The sequence below is a fragment of the Adiantum capillus-veneris genome, chromosome 19, assembly GCF_014529385.1.
Source record: "Adiantum capillus-veneris isolate H3 chromosome 19, ASM1452938v2, whole genome shotgun sequence".
NCBI classification, from domain to species: Eukaryota; Viridiplantae; Streptophyta; class Polypodiopsida; order Polypodiales; family Pteridaceae; genus Adiantum; species Adiantum capillus-veneris.
In genome coordinates, this window is record NC_140949.1 from 69694644 (window position 1) to 69706872 (window position 12229).

Consider the following 12229-nt stretch of genomic DNA (forward strand, 5'->3'; position numbering starts at 1 on the left):
AATCAATTTTTTGTTTTCACGAGGGTGAGGGTGAAAATGTGGGAGTGATTTGTATAAAGGAAAAATACGAGGTTAGAGTATGTACATATTGGCAAAAAATATAATTATGGTGTAAGAGGATGAAAGAAGGTGTACATAGGTTTAATAAAACACACACCTAAGTAGAAATATTTAAATAAAATACCAAAATAATTATAAAAATCCCTATATTTAGGCCATATATACAATGAAATATTTACACACAAAGAGGCCATAATATACTTTTATTTTTTTATTATTTTTATTTTTTTGGCTCAACTAGCCCAGTGACTAGCTAGTTGAGGGTTTTTAAGAAGATATGGGAAAAGCCCCCTAACTCACACACGCCTATGTACAGTGAAATGGTAGGGATAGCCATAACGTTTGGGTGAATTTGGTAGGTGGAGTAACTTACTATGGCAATTATGGAGAGCCGAAATACGGTTATCATTAGCCCTCCCCCAGGATGATGGTATATTCATGTACCATCATAGAGCATCTTTTCCAAAGAGAGTGCTTCAGAGTCCTTGACGAGATCTTCATTGTTTGGCCCGTCAGAATTTTGGCTGGAGTTACACTCATGCTTCATGTAACAATACTTACATGAGACAGCGGCCTCTGGACAGACCTTTGGTAGATCCTTTTGTAGAAGGCGACTCAAATAGGGCTTCAAGCGATACCCGTTTACCTTCCTAGAGTGCTCTTTACCATTCAAGTCCATAAGCTGATAGTAACTAGAATTGAAAGCCTTCTTGACTATGTATGGCCCTTGCCATCTAGTTTCAAACTTGGCATCAAAACGATTATCGAGTCGATTGTCATACCTTAGCATCAGATCTCCTTCATTGATGCCTTTGTCCTTTAGTTTCTTGTCAAGCTTCTCCTTCGCCTGCGTAGCTTTCCTCTTGTAGCACTCGTATGCTGCTTCTCTTTTCCACTCAAGCTCAGCTAAGGTAAGAAGTCGATCCATCCATGCTTCTTGATCATCTTGTGCTGATTTGCCATGAAGTCGCATTGTTGGAATGTTTAGCTCAATTGGCTGTAAAGCCTCTTGACCATAGACCAAGTGAAATGGTGTGAACTCCGTGGCTTCCCTATATGTGGTTCGATACGCCCACAAGGCACCATCCAAGAAGTCATCCCACAACTTTGTCTTGTTTTTCACCATCTTTCTAATGATGCCTGCAATGACACCATTAGCTTTTTCTACCAAACCATTTGACTGGGGATAGTAGGGTGTACTGTGACGATGTAGAATGTGAAGTACTTCACAGACTTCTGTGAGCAAGCCCTTCCTAAACCCTGGACCATTATCAGAAACAATCTCCAAAGGTGTGCCAAATCTGCAACAAATGTGATTGTACACAAACTTGCTAACTGTCCTCTCATTCACTCTTGCCACACTTTGAGCTTCCACCCACCTAGTCATATAGTCTACAGCCACTAGAATGTAGAGTTTACCATTTTTTGTCCTAGGCAGAGGACCCATGGCATCAATGCCCCACTTTTCAAAGGGTCCATTTGCAATCACTATTTGCCTCGGGCCATGCACCAACCTTCTATTTCCATTTATCTGACAATTGTGACAGCTTTTACACCAATGTTGAACATCCACATGCAAGCTTGGCCAAACATACCCCGCAAGCAAAATCTTCTTCACAATTAATTCTTGGGCAAAATGACCACCACATGCTTCTTCGTGCAAACCTTTTAGAATGGATGGAATTTCCTCAATAGTTGGTACTCTTCTGCACACTTGATCCTTCCCTCTTTGATAGAGGGAGCCTTCTAGGAAGAGATATGCGCTTGTCTTCTTCATGAGTCTCCTCTTCTGAGCTTTTGTGAAGTCTGGTGGAAACTCACCCTCCAAAATGTAGCCAATGATGGGAGCCAATGACTCCAATCCCTGGTACCTCGGTTGCTTCACAGCAGCCGCCACCATGATGACCTGCACTTCTTTATTTACACATGCAACGGCTTGTTGTGCAAGTAAATCAGCATCTTCATTTTGTCTCCTAGGAATATGATATAATTGCACCTCCTCAAATTGATTAAATAGCCTACGAATGGCATGAACTTTTGTCCTTAAGCTTTCATTCTTGCATGCCCAAATGCCTAAAATCTGTTTAACAATGAGAAGTGCATCTCCTTTTACCATGAGACGTTGTATCCCTTGGCCAATGCACATCTTCAAACCATGAAGTAGAGTGTCATATTCTGCTTCATTGTTGCTAGCTGAACTTGGTAGATTGAACTTCTCTTTCATGACCACCTCTCCACTTGGGTTGAGCAACACTAGCCCTCCCCCTGCTTTTCTTGTGGCTCGACAAAAAGCTCCATCAAAGAACAAGCTAAAAGCATTAGGAATACTTTTTGGTGGTGGCAATGGTAGGGTCTTTACTTCAGGCACCTTAATCTCCTTTTCGTGCACCCTATAAGTGAGAATCCCTGCCAATTGTGCACGCACACTATCTTCTACCTTGAAAGAGTATTGAAACTCTTGCAACTCCATAATCCACTTTGAGATCCTAGTACTAAGATTCATTTGAGATGACACCCAAGGGAACAAATTTTCTGCAGTGAGAATTACAAAAGGTTTTGGTAGCAGGTAGGATCTAAACTTTCTCACCGCAAACATGAGAGAAAGCATCATGAGTTCTGCTTCTGTGTAGTCTCTCTCCAAAGCATTCATGACCCTACTAGCAAAGTAGATGGGTCGCATCCTTGCACTGTGGGGATCTTGTTGTAGCAACACAGCACCAATTGTTTCTTTCCCAGCACTAGAGCTAACAAAGAATGTGTACTCCCAACAAGGAGGCATGAGTGTTGGTAGCTCTGACAAAATGACTTTAATGTTACAAAAGTACTCTTCAAGCTCATCAGACCATGCAAATTCTACTTGTTGTGTCAACTTTTGCGAAGGGTGAAGTAACTCCGAGGCTAAGTGAATGAAGCGTGACATATACTTCACCTTTTGAATGAATGAGATGACCTCCTTAAGACTCTTGGGTGATGGTAGCTCAATAAGAGCCTTTGCCTTTGAAGGATCCACCTCAATGCCTTTACAGGAAACCTTATGACCAAGCAAGATCACTTCATCCTCAGCTATGTGACACTTGTCGGGGTTGAGTTGACCTCCCATGTCATAGAGCTTCTTTAAACCTTCTTCTACCCTTTGTAGATGCAATGATTTTGAGCTATAAATGCAAAAATCATCAATAAAAACCCTAATGGACTTTCCAAAGAATGCTTGAAACACCATGTTCATGAAGCGTTGGAAAGTTGCAGGAGCATTTGTCAGGCCAAATGGCATGACTGTAAAAGCATAACAACCCCAAGGAGTGATAAAGGTTGTTTTCAATTGATCCTCCAATGCGATACCTATTTGAAAGTAACCCGAGTAGCCATCACACACAGTGTACTTCTCATGACCAGCTACTTCATTTAGTATCTCATCCTGAAATGGGAGGGGAAAGTGATCTCTTTTTGTTGCCTCATTGAGTGGACGGTAATCCACACACACCCTCCACTTTCCGTTCTTCTTAGGAGTGACAACAACGGGAGAGACCCACTCAGAATTCTCCACTGGATAAATGAAACCTGCTGCTAGAAGCTTTCTTACCTCCTTGAGTAAAGCCTGCTCCTTGATGACTCCTAGCCTTCGTAGCTTCTGAGCCTTAGGTGTGGCCTCTGGCTTCAACTCAATTTTGTGTTGAACAGCATCTACTCCACGCACATCGGTGTAGTCTTTAGCAAAAATCCTAGGAAATTTCCTTAGCACAAATTTGAACTCCTCTCTTTCATCCTTTGTAAGTGTTGTAGACAACATACCTTCCAGCATCCCTTCATCTTGAACACCTTCGTTCTCTTGAGGACCTACCTCCTCCAAGCCTTGACAAGAGGTCTCTTGGTTGTTTGGCTTAAACCTTATCCCCATGACTTCAATGGAGGACTCCTCTTCAGTAATGCTGCCGCTACTTTCTTCTTCTGAAGTGTTTTCAGTCCAATCTTCTTCCGTCTCACTTCGAGATGATTCTTCATGGAGCTCCTCTTGGCGTTGCTCCTTCATGTCAAAGACAACCTTCTTGTGATTGTCATTCCTGCAAATTAGCTTTCCACTCTCCCAATCCTGCAAAGCTCGCATTTTCATTAGCCATGGTCTTCCTAGGATAAATGGGTAACCATTTCCCTTGGTCACATAACATAAAAATCCACTGCCTTCTTAATGCCAAAGGCCTCCACAAAAACATTTTTACAAATGCCTACGCACCTAGCCTTGCTATTGTTTGCCATTTTCACTTTGATTTCAGGTGTCTCATGGATGTGCATGCCTAGTCTTTGCATGAGCCCTTCTGTCATGATGCAAATTTGTGCACCCCCATCCACTAGACCTTTCCTAACCAATCTTCCTTTTATGTAACAATCTAGCACAGGTATAATATCCTCGTTCATTTCAGCATGTGCAATTTTTACAACAGGAAAACTCTCTTTTACCTTTCTCCTAGTGCTAACTGCCTTTGTTAAATCCCTCCTAACTTGTGGGCATAATGCAAGAAACTGAGGCCATGAGATATCAGGACCCTTACCTCGCATGTCTTCCAACAGGTTGTATGGAGCCATACCATGTCCAAGAGAGAAGTCTTGGAGATTGATACGACGTCGAGTCCTCTTAGCTTCCTTGGTCTCCTTTGCCTTTTTGCCTTGTCCATGGTCACTCTGTGATGGGACACCCTCTTTCTCTTTAGCTTTTCCTCGGCCACGCTTAATGCCATTGGCTTCCATGTCAACCTCATTTGAATTTGTCACCTCTACCACATGCACATTTGGATCTGGCAAAGGTGGAACTCCTTCTACCCCTTGTGGAGGTGGTCTTGGTCCATTTGGCCTTTGTAGAAGCCTTGTTTGTTGACCAGATCCTTCTCCTGCATTCATCACTGGGTAATTCAAGTTAGGTCTCCCTGGCTCTCCACGGGGCCAAGGACAATTATACATCCCATGTCCAGACTCTCCGCAATTCCAACATTGCAAGACTCTCCTAGTTCGTGGCTCTCTCTCTTCTGACTTCTTTGCTTGTCCCTTTGGACCTACAGCTTGTGCAAGGTGAATTGACAGGCTGCTTAAAGATTCATTTAACTTCTCAATCACTTCAGTCGTTACCTCAGGAAGCTCCCTAGATGTTGATGCTTGTGACTTACCTTTGGGTCTAAGACCTTCTATTGGGACCTCTTTCCTTAAGCACTTGAGTTTCCTATATTTCTCAGCAGCCCTAGTTTCAGCTGCATCAAAGGTAGCAGGTGCATCCGCCTCAACTTTTACCTTAAGGTCAGGAAAGAGTCCGGCTATGAACCTCTCCTTCTTTAGAAATTCTGCACCATCACCAGGGTTAGCAACATTTCGTATCCATAGAGCCCAAAGACGTAGAAACTCTTGCTTGTACAAGTAGTAGTCATCTAAGTCTTTTTGCTTATGAGAAACAATGTCTTGCCATAGTTTTTGAGTGTTTTGGGGATCAAAGAAGTATCTCTTAAAACGATTCAAAACTTCTGTGTAATTCCCCTTAACTTCCTCAGGCAAAGAGTCAAACCAAGTACTAGCATCTTTCCTAAGGACCACCTCAAACATTTCTACACGTTCTTGATCGGTTACTATCCTCTTGATATGGCAAGACATCTTGAAATTTGCTAAAAATAATTCTGCATCCTCTCCAGGCTCTCCAAAGAAAAGAGGATATCCAGACATTTGGCGTTGGCTCTCCATTATTATGAAAGATTACAACACGAGTTACAATAAGGGATACAATAGAGATTAAGAACCACTCGCCTGCAAATGAAGAAGTGAGAAAGTACCACTCTAGGTTTTCTTCTTCAGCTATCCAAGCTTCAATAAGGTCTCGATTTGTTTGATCAAAACAGAAGGGTAGACTATTGATGAGCTCTAAGAAGGGTTGAAATTCTTCAAAGCTAAGGCGATAAACAGAAATCTCTAGAACTTCATTTTGTGGATCCAAAAGAGCAACCACGTCCCAAGTGATAAATTGCACTTGCTCTACAATTCCCAATGCACAAGCGGTTTGTATAAAAACTAGATCTTCATGCTCGTCGAAGGCCGTGAGAAAGTAGCAATTGACTAGGAGCTCCTTTCCTTCGAGTTCCACACAGTCGGAGTGAGGCAACCTTCTCACAATTTCATAAAGAACATCCTCATCAAGTCCAATCAAGTTTGCAAGATTTAAAGACTCCACTTGTGCTACAAAATTCCTGGACAAAAACTCCTTGGGATTATGGTTAAATCATTCAAAAGCATAAAGAGATTTACAATGTCTCTATGAACAAAGTGTCATAGAAAGTAGAGAAGGATGAGAATTTATACAAATTTGCAATCTTCTCTATGCTCTCTTTATTAAGACAAGCTCTGAATAGCTCCCTATCTCCTTTGTTGAAAGCGAAAGGAAGACTATTAATAAGACGCAAATGAGGGAAAAATTCACCAAATGTGAGTCTATGAAGCATGAACTCTGGCCGCAAGTTTCCTGAAGAGTCTTCCTCAATGGTGAAATGCACTCGCCAAATGCCAAATTTCACTCTATTTACCAATCTTAGGGCACACACTAGTTGGATGAATGCGCGGTCTTCCTTAGTGCCCAACAACAAGAGGAAAATGGAATCCACGCGTAGGACCTTAGTACAAGCTCTCCTTCCTTGATGCCTTTGTCCTTTAGTTTCTTATCGTGCGTTTCTTTCGCTTGTGTGGCTTTCCTCTTGTAGCACTCATATGCTACTTCTCTTTTCCACTCAAGCTCCACTAACGTAAGAAGTTGATCCATCCATACCTCTTGATCATCTTGTGCTCCTTTGCCATGAAGTCGCATTGTTGGAATGTTGAGCTCGATAGGCTGCAAAGCCTCTTGACCATAGACCAAGGGAAATGGTGTGAACTCCGTGGCTTCCCTATATGTAGTTCGATATGCCCACAAGGCACCATCCAAGAAGTCATCCCATAATTTTGTCTTGTTTTGCACCATCTTTCTAATGATTCCTGCGATGACACCATTAGCCTTCTCCACCAAACCATTTGACTGTGGGTAGTATGGTGTGCTATGACGATGTAGAATGTGAAGCTCTTCACAAACTTCTGTGAGCAATCCCTTCCTAAACCCTGGACCATTATCAAAAAAAATCTCCAAAGGTGTGCCAAATCTGCAACAAATGTGATTGTACACAAACTTGCTAACTGTCCTCTCATTCACTCTTGCCACACTTTGAGCTTCCACCCACCTAGTCATATAGTCTACAGCCACTAGAATGTAGAGTTTACCATTTTTTGTCCTAGGCAGAGGACCCATAGCATCAATGCCCCACTTTTCAAAGGGTCCATTTGCAAGCACTATTTGCCTCGGGCCATGCACCGACCTTCTATTTCCATTTATCTGACAATTGTGACAGCTTTTACACCAATGTTGAACATCCACATGCAAGCTTGGCCAAACATACCCCGCAAGAAAAATCTTCTTCACAGTTGATTCTTGGGCAAAATGACCATCACATGCCTCTTCATGCAAACCTTTTAGAATGGCTGGAATTTCCTCGATAGTTGGTACTCTTCTGCACACTTGATCCTTCCCTCTTTGATAGAGGGAGCCTTCTAGGAAGAGATAGAAACTTGCCTTCTTCATGAGTCTCCTCTTCTGAGCCTTCGTGAAATCTTGTGGAAACTCACCCTCCAAAATGTAGCCAATAATGGGAGCCAATGACTCCAATCCCTGGTATCTCGGTTTCTTGACAGCTGCTACCACCATGATGACCTGCACTTCTCTCTCAACACATGTAACTGCTTGTTGTGCAAGTAAATCGGCATCTTCATTTTTTTTCCTCAGAATATGATATAAGTGCACTTCTTCAAACCGATTAAACATCCTACGAATGGCATGAACTTTTGTCCTTAAGCTTTCATTCTTGCATGCCCAAATGCCTAAAATCTGTTTAACAATGAGAAGTGCATCTCCCTTTACCATGAGACGTTTTATCCCTTGGCCAATGCACATCTACAAACCATGAAGTAGCGTGTCGTATTCTGCTTCATTGTTGCTAGTTGAACCTGGTAGATTGACCTTCTCTTTCATGACCACCTTTCCACTTGGGTTGAGCAACACTAGCCCTCCCCCTGCTTTCCCTGTGGCTCGTCGAAAAGCTCCATCAAAGAACAAGGTAAAAGCATTGGGAATACTTTTTGGTGGTGGCAATGGTAGGGTCTTTACTTGAGGCACCTTAGTTTCCTTCTCATGTACCCTATAAGTGAGAATCCCTGCCAATTGTGCACGCACACTATCTTCTACCTTGAAAGAGTATTGGAACTCTTGCAACTCCATAATCCACTTTGAGATCCTAGTACAAAGGATTACAAAAGGTTTTGGTAGCAAGTAGGATCTAAACTTTCTCGCCGCAAACATGAGAGAAAGCATCATGAGTTCTGCTTCTGTGTAGTCTCTCTCCAAAGCATTCATGACACTACTAGCAAAGTAGATGGGTCGCATCCTTGTACTGTGGGGATCTTGTTGTAGCAACACAACACCAATTGTTTCCCTTCCAACACTAGAGCTAACAAAGAATGTGTACTCCCAACAAGGAGGCATGAGTGTTGGTAGCTCTGACAAAATGACTTTAATGTTACAAAAATACTCTTCAAGCTCATCAGACCATGCAAATTCTACTTGTTGTGTCAACTTTTGCAAAGGATGAAGCAACTCCGAGGCTAAGTGAATGAAGCGTGACATATACTTCACCTTCTGAATGAAAGAGATGACCTCCTTAAGACTCTTCGGTGATGGGAGCTCAATAAGAGCCTTTGCCTTTGAAGGATCCACCTCAATGCCTTTATAGGAAACCTTGTGACCGAGCAAGATCACTTCATCCTCACCTATGTGGCACTTGTCGGGGTTGAGTTGACCTCCCATGTCGTAGAGCTTCTTTAAACCTTCTTCTACCCTTTGTAGATGCAATGATTTTGAGCTATATATGCAGAAATAATCAATGAACACCCTAATTGACTTTCCAAAGAATGCTTGAAACACCATGTTCATGAAACGTTGGAATGTTGCAGGAGCATTTGTCAGACCAAATGGCATGACTCTAAAACCATAACAACCCCAAGCAGTGATAAAGGTTGTTTTCAATTGATCTTCCAATGTGATACCTATTTGAAAGTAGCTTGAGTAGCCATCACACACAGTGTACTTCTCATGACCAGCTACCTCATTTAGTATCTCATCCTGAAATGGGAGGGGAAAATGTTCTCTTTTTGTTGCCTCATTGAGTGGACGGTAATCCACACACACCCTCCACTTTCCGTTTTTCTTAGGAGTGACAACAACGGGAGAGACCCACTCTGAATTCTCCACTGGATAAATGAAACCTGCTGCTAGAAGCTTTCTTACCTCCTTGAGTAAAGCCTGCTCCTTGATGACTCCTAGCCTTCGTAGCTTCTGAGCCTTAGGTGTGGCCTCTGGCTTCAACTCAATTTTGTGTTGAACAACATCTACTCCACGCACATCGGTGTAGTCTTTAGCAAAAAGCCTAGGAAATTTCCTTAGCACACATTTGAACTCCTCTCTTTCATCCTTTGTAAGTGTTGTAGATAGCATACCTTCTAGCATTCTTTCATCTTCCACTTTTTGGTTCTCTTGGGAACCTACCTCCTCCAAACCTTGACAAGAGGTCTCTTGGTTGGTTGGCTTAAACCTTACCCCCATGACTTCGATGGAAGACTCCTCTTCAGTAATGTTGCCGCTACTTTCTTCTTCTAAAGTGTTATCGGTCCAACCTTCTTCCGTCTCACTTTGAGATGATTCTTCATGGAGCTCCTCTTGGCATTGCTCCTTCATGTCAAAGACAACCTTCTTATGATTGTTGTTCCTGCAAATTAGCTTTCCACTCTCCCAATCCCGCAAAGCTCGCATTTTCATTAGCCATGGTCTCCCTAGGATAAATGGGTAACCATTTCCTTTGGTAGACATGACATAGAAATCCACTGCCTTCTTAATGCCAAAGGCCTTCACAAAAACATTTTTACAAATTCCTACACACCTAGCCTTGCTATTGTTTGCCATCTTGACCTTAATTTCAGGTGTCTCATGGATGTGCATGCCTAGTTTTTGCATGAGTCCCTCTGTCATGATGCAAATTTGTGCACCCCATCCACTAGACCTTTCCTAACCAATCTCCCTTTTATGTAACAATCTAGCACAGGTGTAATGTCCTCATTCATTTCAGCTTGTACAATTTTTACAATAGGCACACTCTCTTTTACCTTTCTCCTAGTGCTAACTGCCCTTGTTAAATCCCTCCTAACTTGTGGACATAATGCAAGAAATTGAGGCCATGAGATATCAGGACCCTTACCTCTCATGTCTTCCAACAGGTTGTATGGAGCCATTCCATGTCCAAGAGGAAAGTCTCGGAGGTTGATACGACGTCGAGTCCTCTTAGCTTCCTTGGTCTCCTTTGCCTTCTTTTCTCGTCCATGGTCACTTTGTGATGTAACTCCTTCTTTCTCCTTACCTTTCCCTCGGCCACGCTTAATGCCATTTGCTTCCATGTCAACCTCTTTTGAATTTGTCACCTCCACCACATGCACATTTGGGTCTGGCAAAGGTGGAACTCCTTCCACTCCTTGTGGAGGTGGTCTTGCTCCATTTGGCCTTTGTATAGCCGTGGTTGCTGACTAGTTCCTTCACCTGCATTCATCACTCGGTAATTCAAGTTAGGTCTCCCTGGCTCCCCACGGGGCCAAGGACAATTATACATCCCATGTCCAGACTCACCGCAATTCCAACATTGCAAGACTCTCCTAGGTCGTGGGTCTCGCTCTTCAGACTTCTTTGCTTGTCCCTTTGGACCTACAGCTTGTGCAAGGTGAATTGACAAGCTGCTTAAAGATTCATTTCACTTCTCAATCACTTCTGCCGTTACCTCAGGAAGCTCCTTAGATGTTGATGCTTGTGACTTACCTTTGGGTCTAAGACCTTCTATTGGAACCTCCCCCCTTAAGCACTTGAGTTTCCTATATTTCTCAGCAGCCCTAGTTTCAGCTGCATCAAAGGTAGCAGGTGCACCCGCCTCAACTTTTACCTTAAGGTCAGGAAAGAGTCCGGCTATGAACCTCTCCTTCTTTAGAAATTCTGCACCATCACCAGGGTTAGCAACATTACGTATCCATAGAGCCCAAAGATGTAGGAACTCTTGCTTGTACAAGTAGTAGTCATCTAAGTCTTTTTGCTTATGAGAAACAATGTCTTGAAAAGATTCAAAACTTCCGCGTAATTCCCTTTAACTTCCTCAGGCAAAGAGTCAAACCAAGTGCTAGCATCTTTCCTAAGGACCACCTCAAACATTTCTACACGTTCTTGATCAGTTACTATCCTCTTGATACGGCAAGACATCTTGAAATTCGCTAGAAATAATTCTGCATACTCTCCAGGCTCTCCAAATAAAAGAGGATATCCAGACATTTGGCGTTGGCTCTCCATTGAATTGATTTCAAAGTGACGCGTTTTTGTTTTTTCTTTCTTTAAAAGATTTACACAATAATATTTTCTAAATTGCAATCTATTCTACAACAAAATAAAAATATTCACATCAAATGACCTATGATAATCAATAAGAGGTAGAATGACAGGGTTTGGTGACGCGATAATTTATCCTACTCTTTGGGCACCAAACATGAATACCATACGTTGTTGAAAATGGATTTTTCTACTAATTGCAATGTTTACTCTAATGTGTGGAGTGAAATGAAAGGGAAAAACCTGTATTCCTGGGCCATTATCCATGGTCTATGCATGACCTATTTCTTTAAACAAAACAAAAATATAGACGTCCAAACTAAGGTCGTACCTAATGAGAGGCAAAATAAAAGGATTTACTGATGCGTTTATCTCTACCAACCTAAGAGGACCTAAAATTCTATGAATTACTCGCTGAAATTGCAACTTAGTACTAACAATTATGTGTACCTTTTGCCTTGCAATGGGAATGAAGGGATCATACAAATTTTTGTGATTCATGCAAGTTACTTGATTATGCTAAAGGTTGAGCCTTCACAAAACATACACAAGCCTATCCTCCGTGGGGGCACCAAAATTGAGGCGGTCCGGGGCAGGCAACAAGAAGAGCAACCTCTAGACACCCTTCAAGGCTCCCGTGCTGCTCAATGGGGC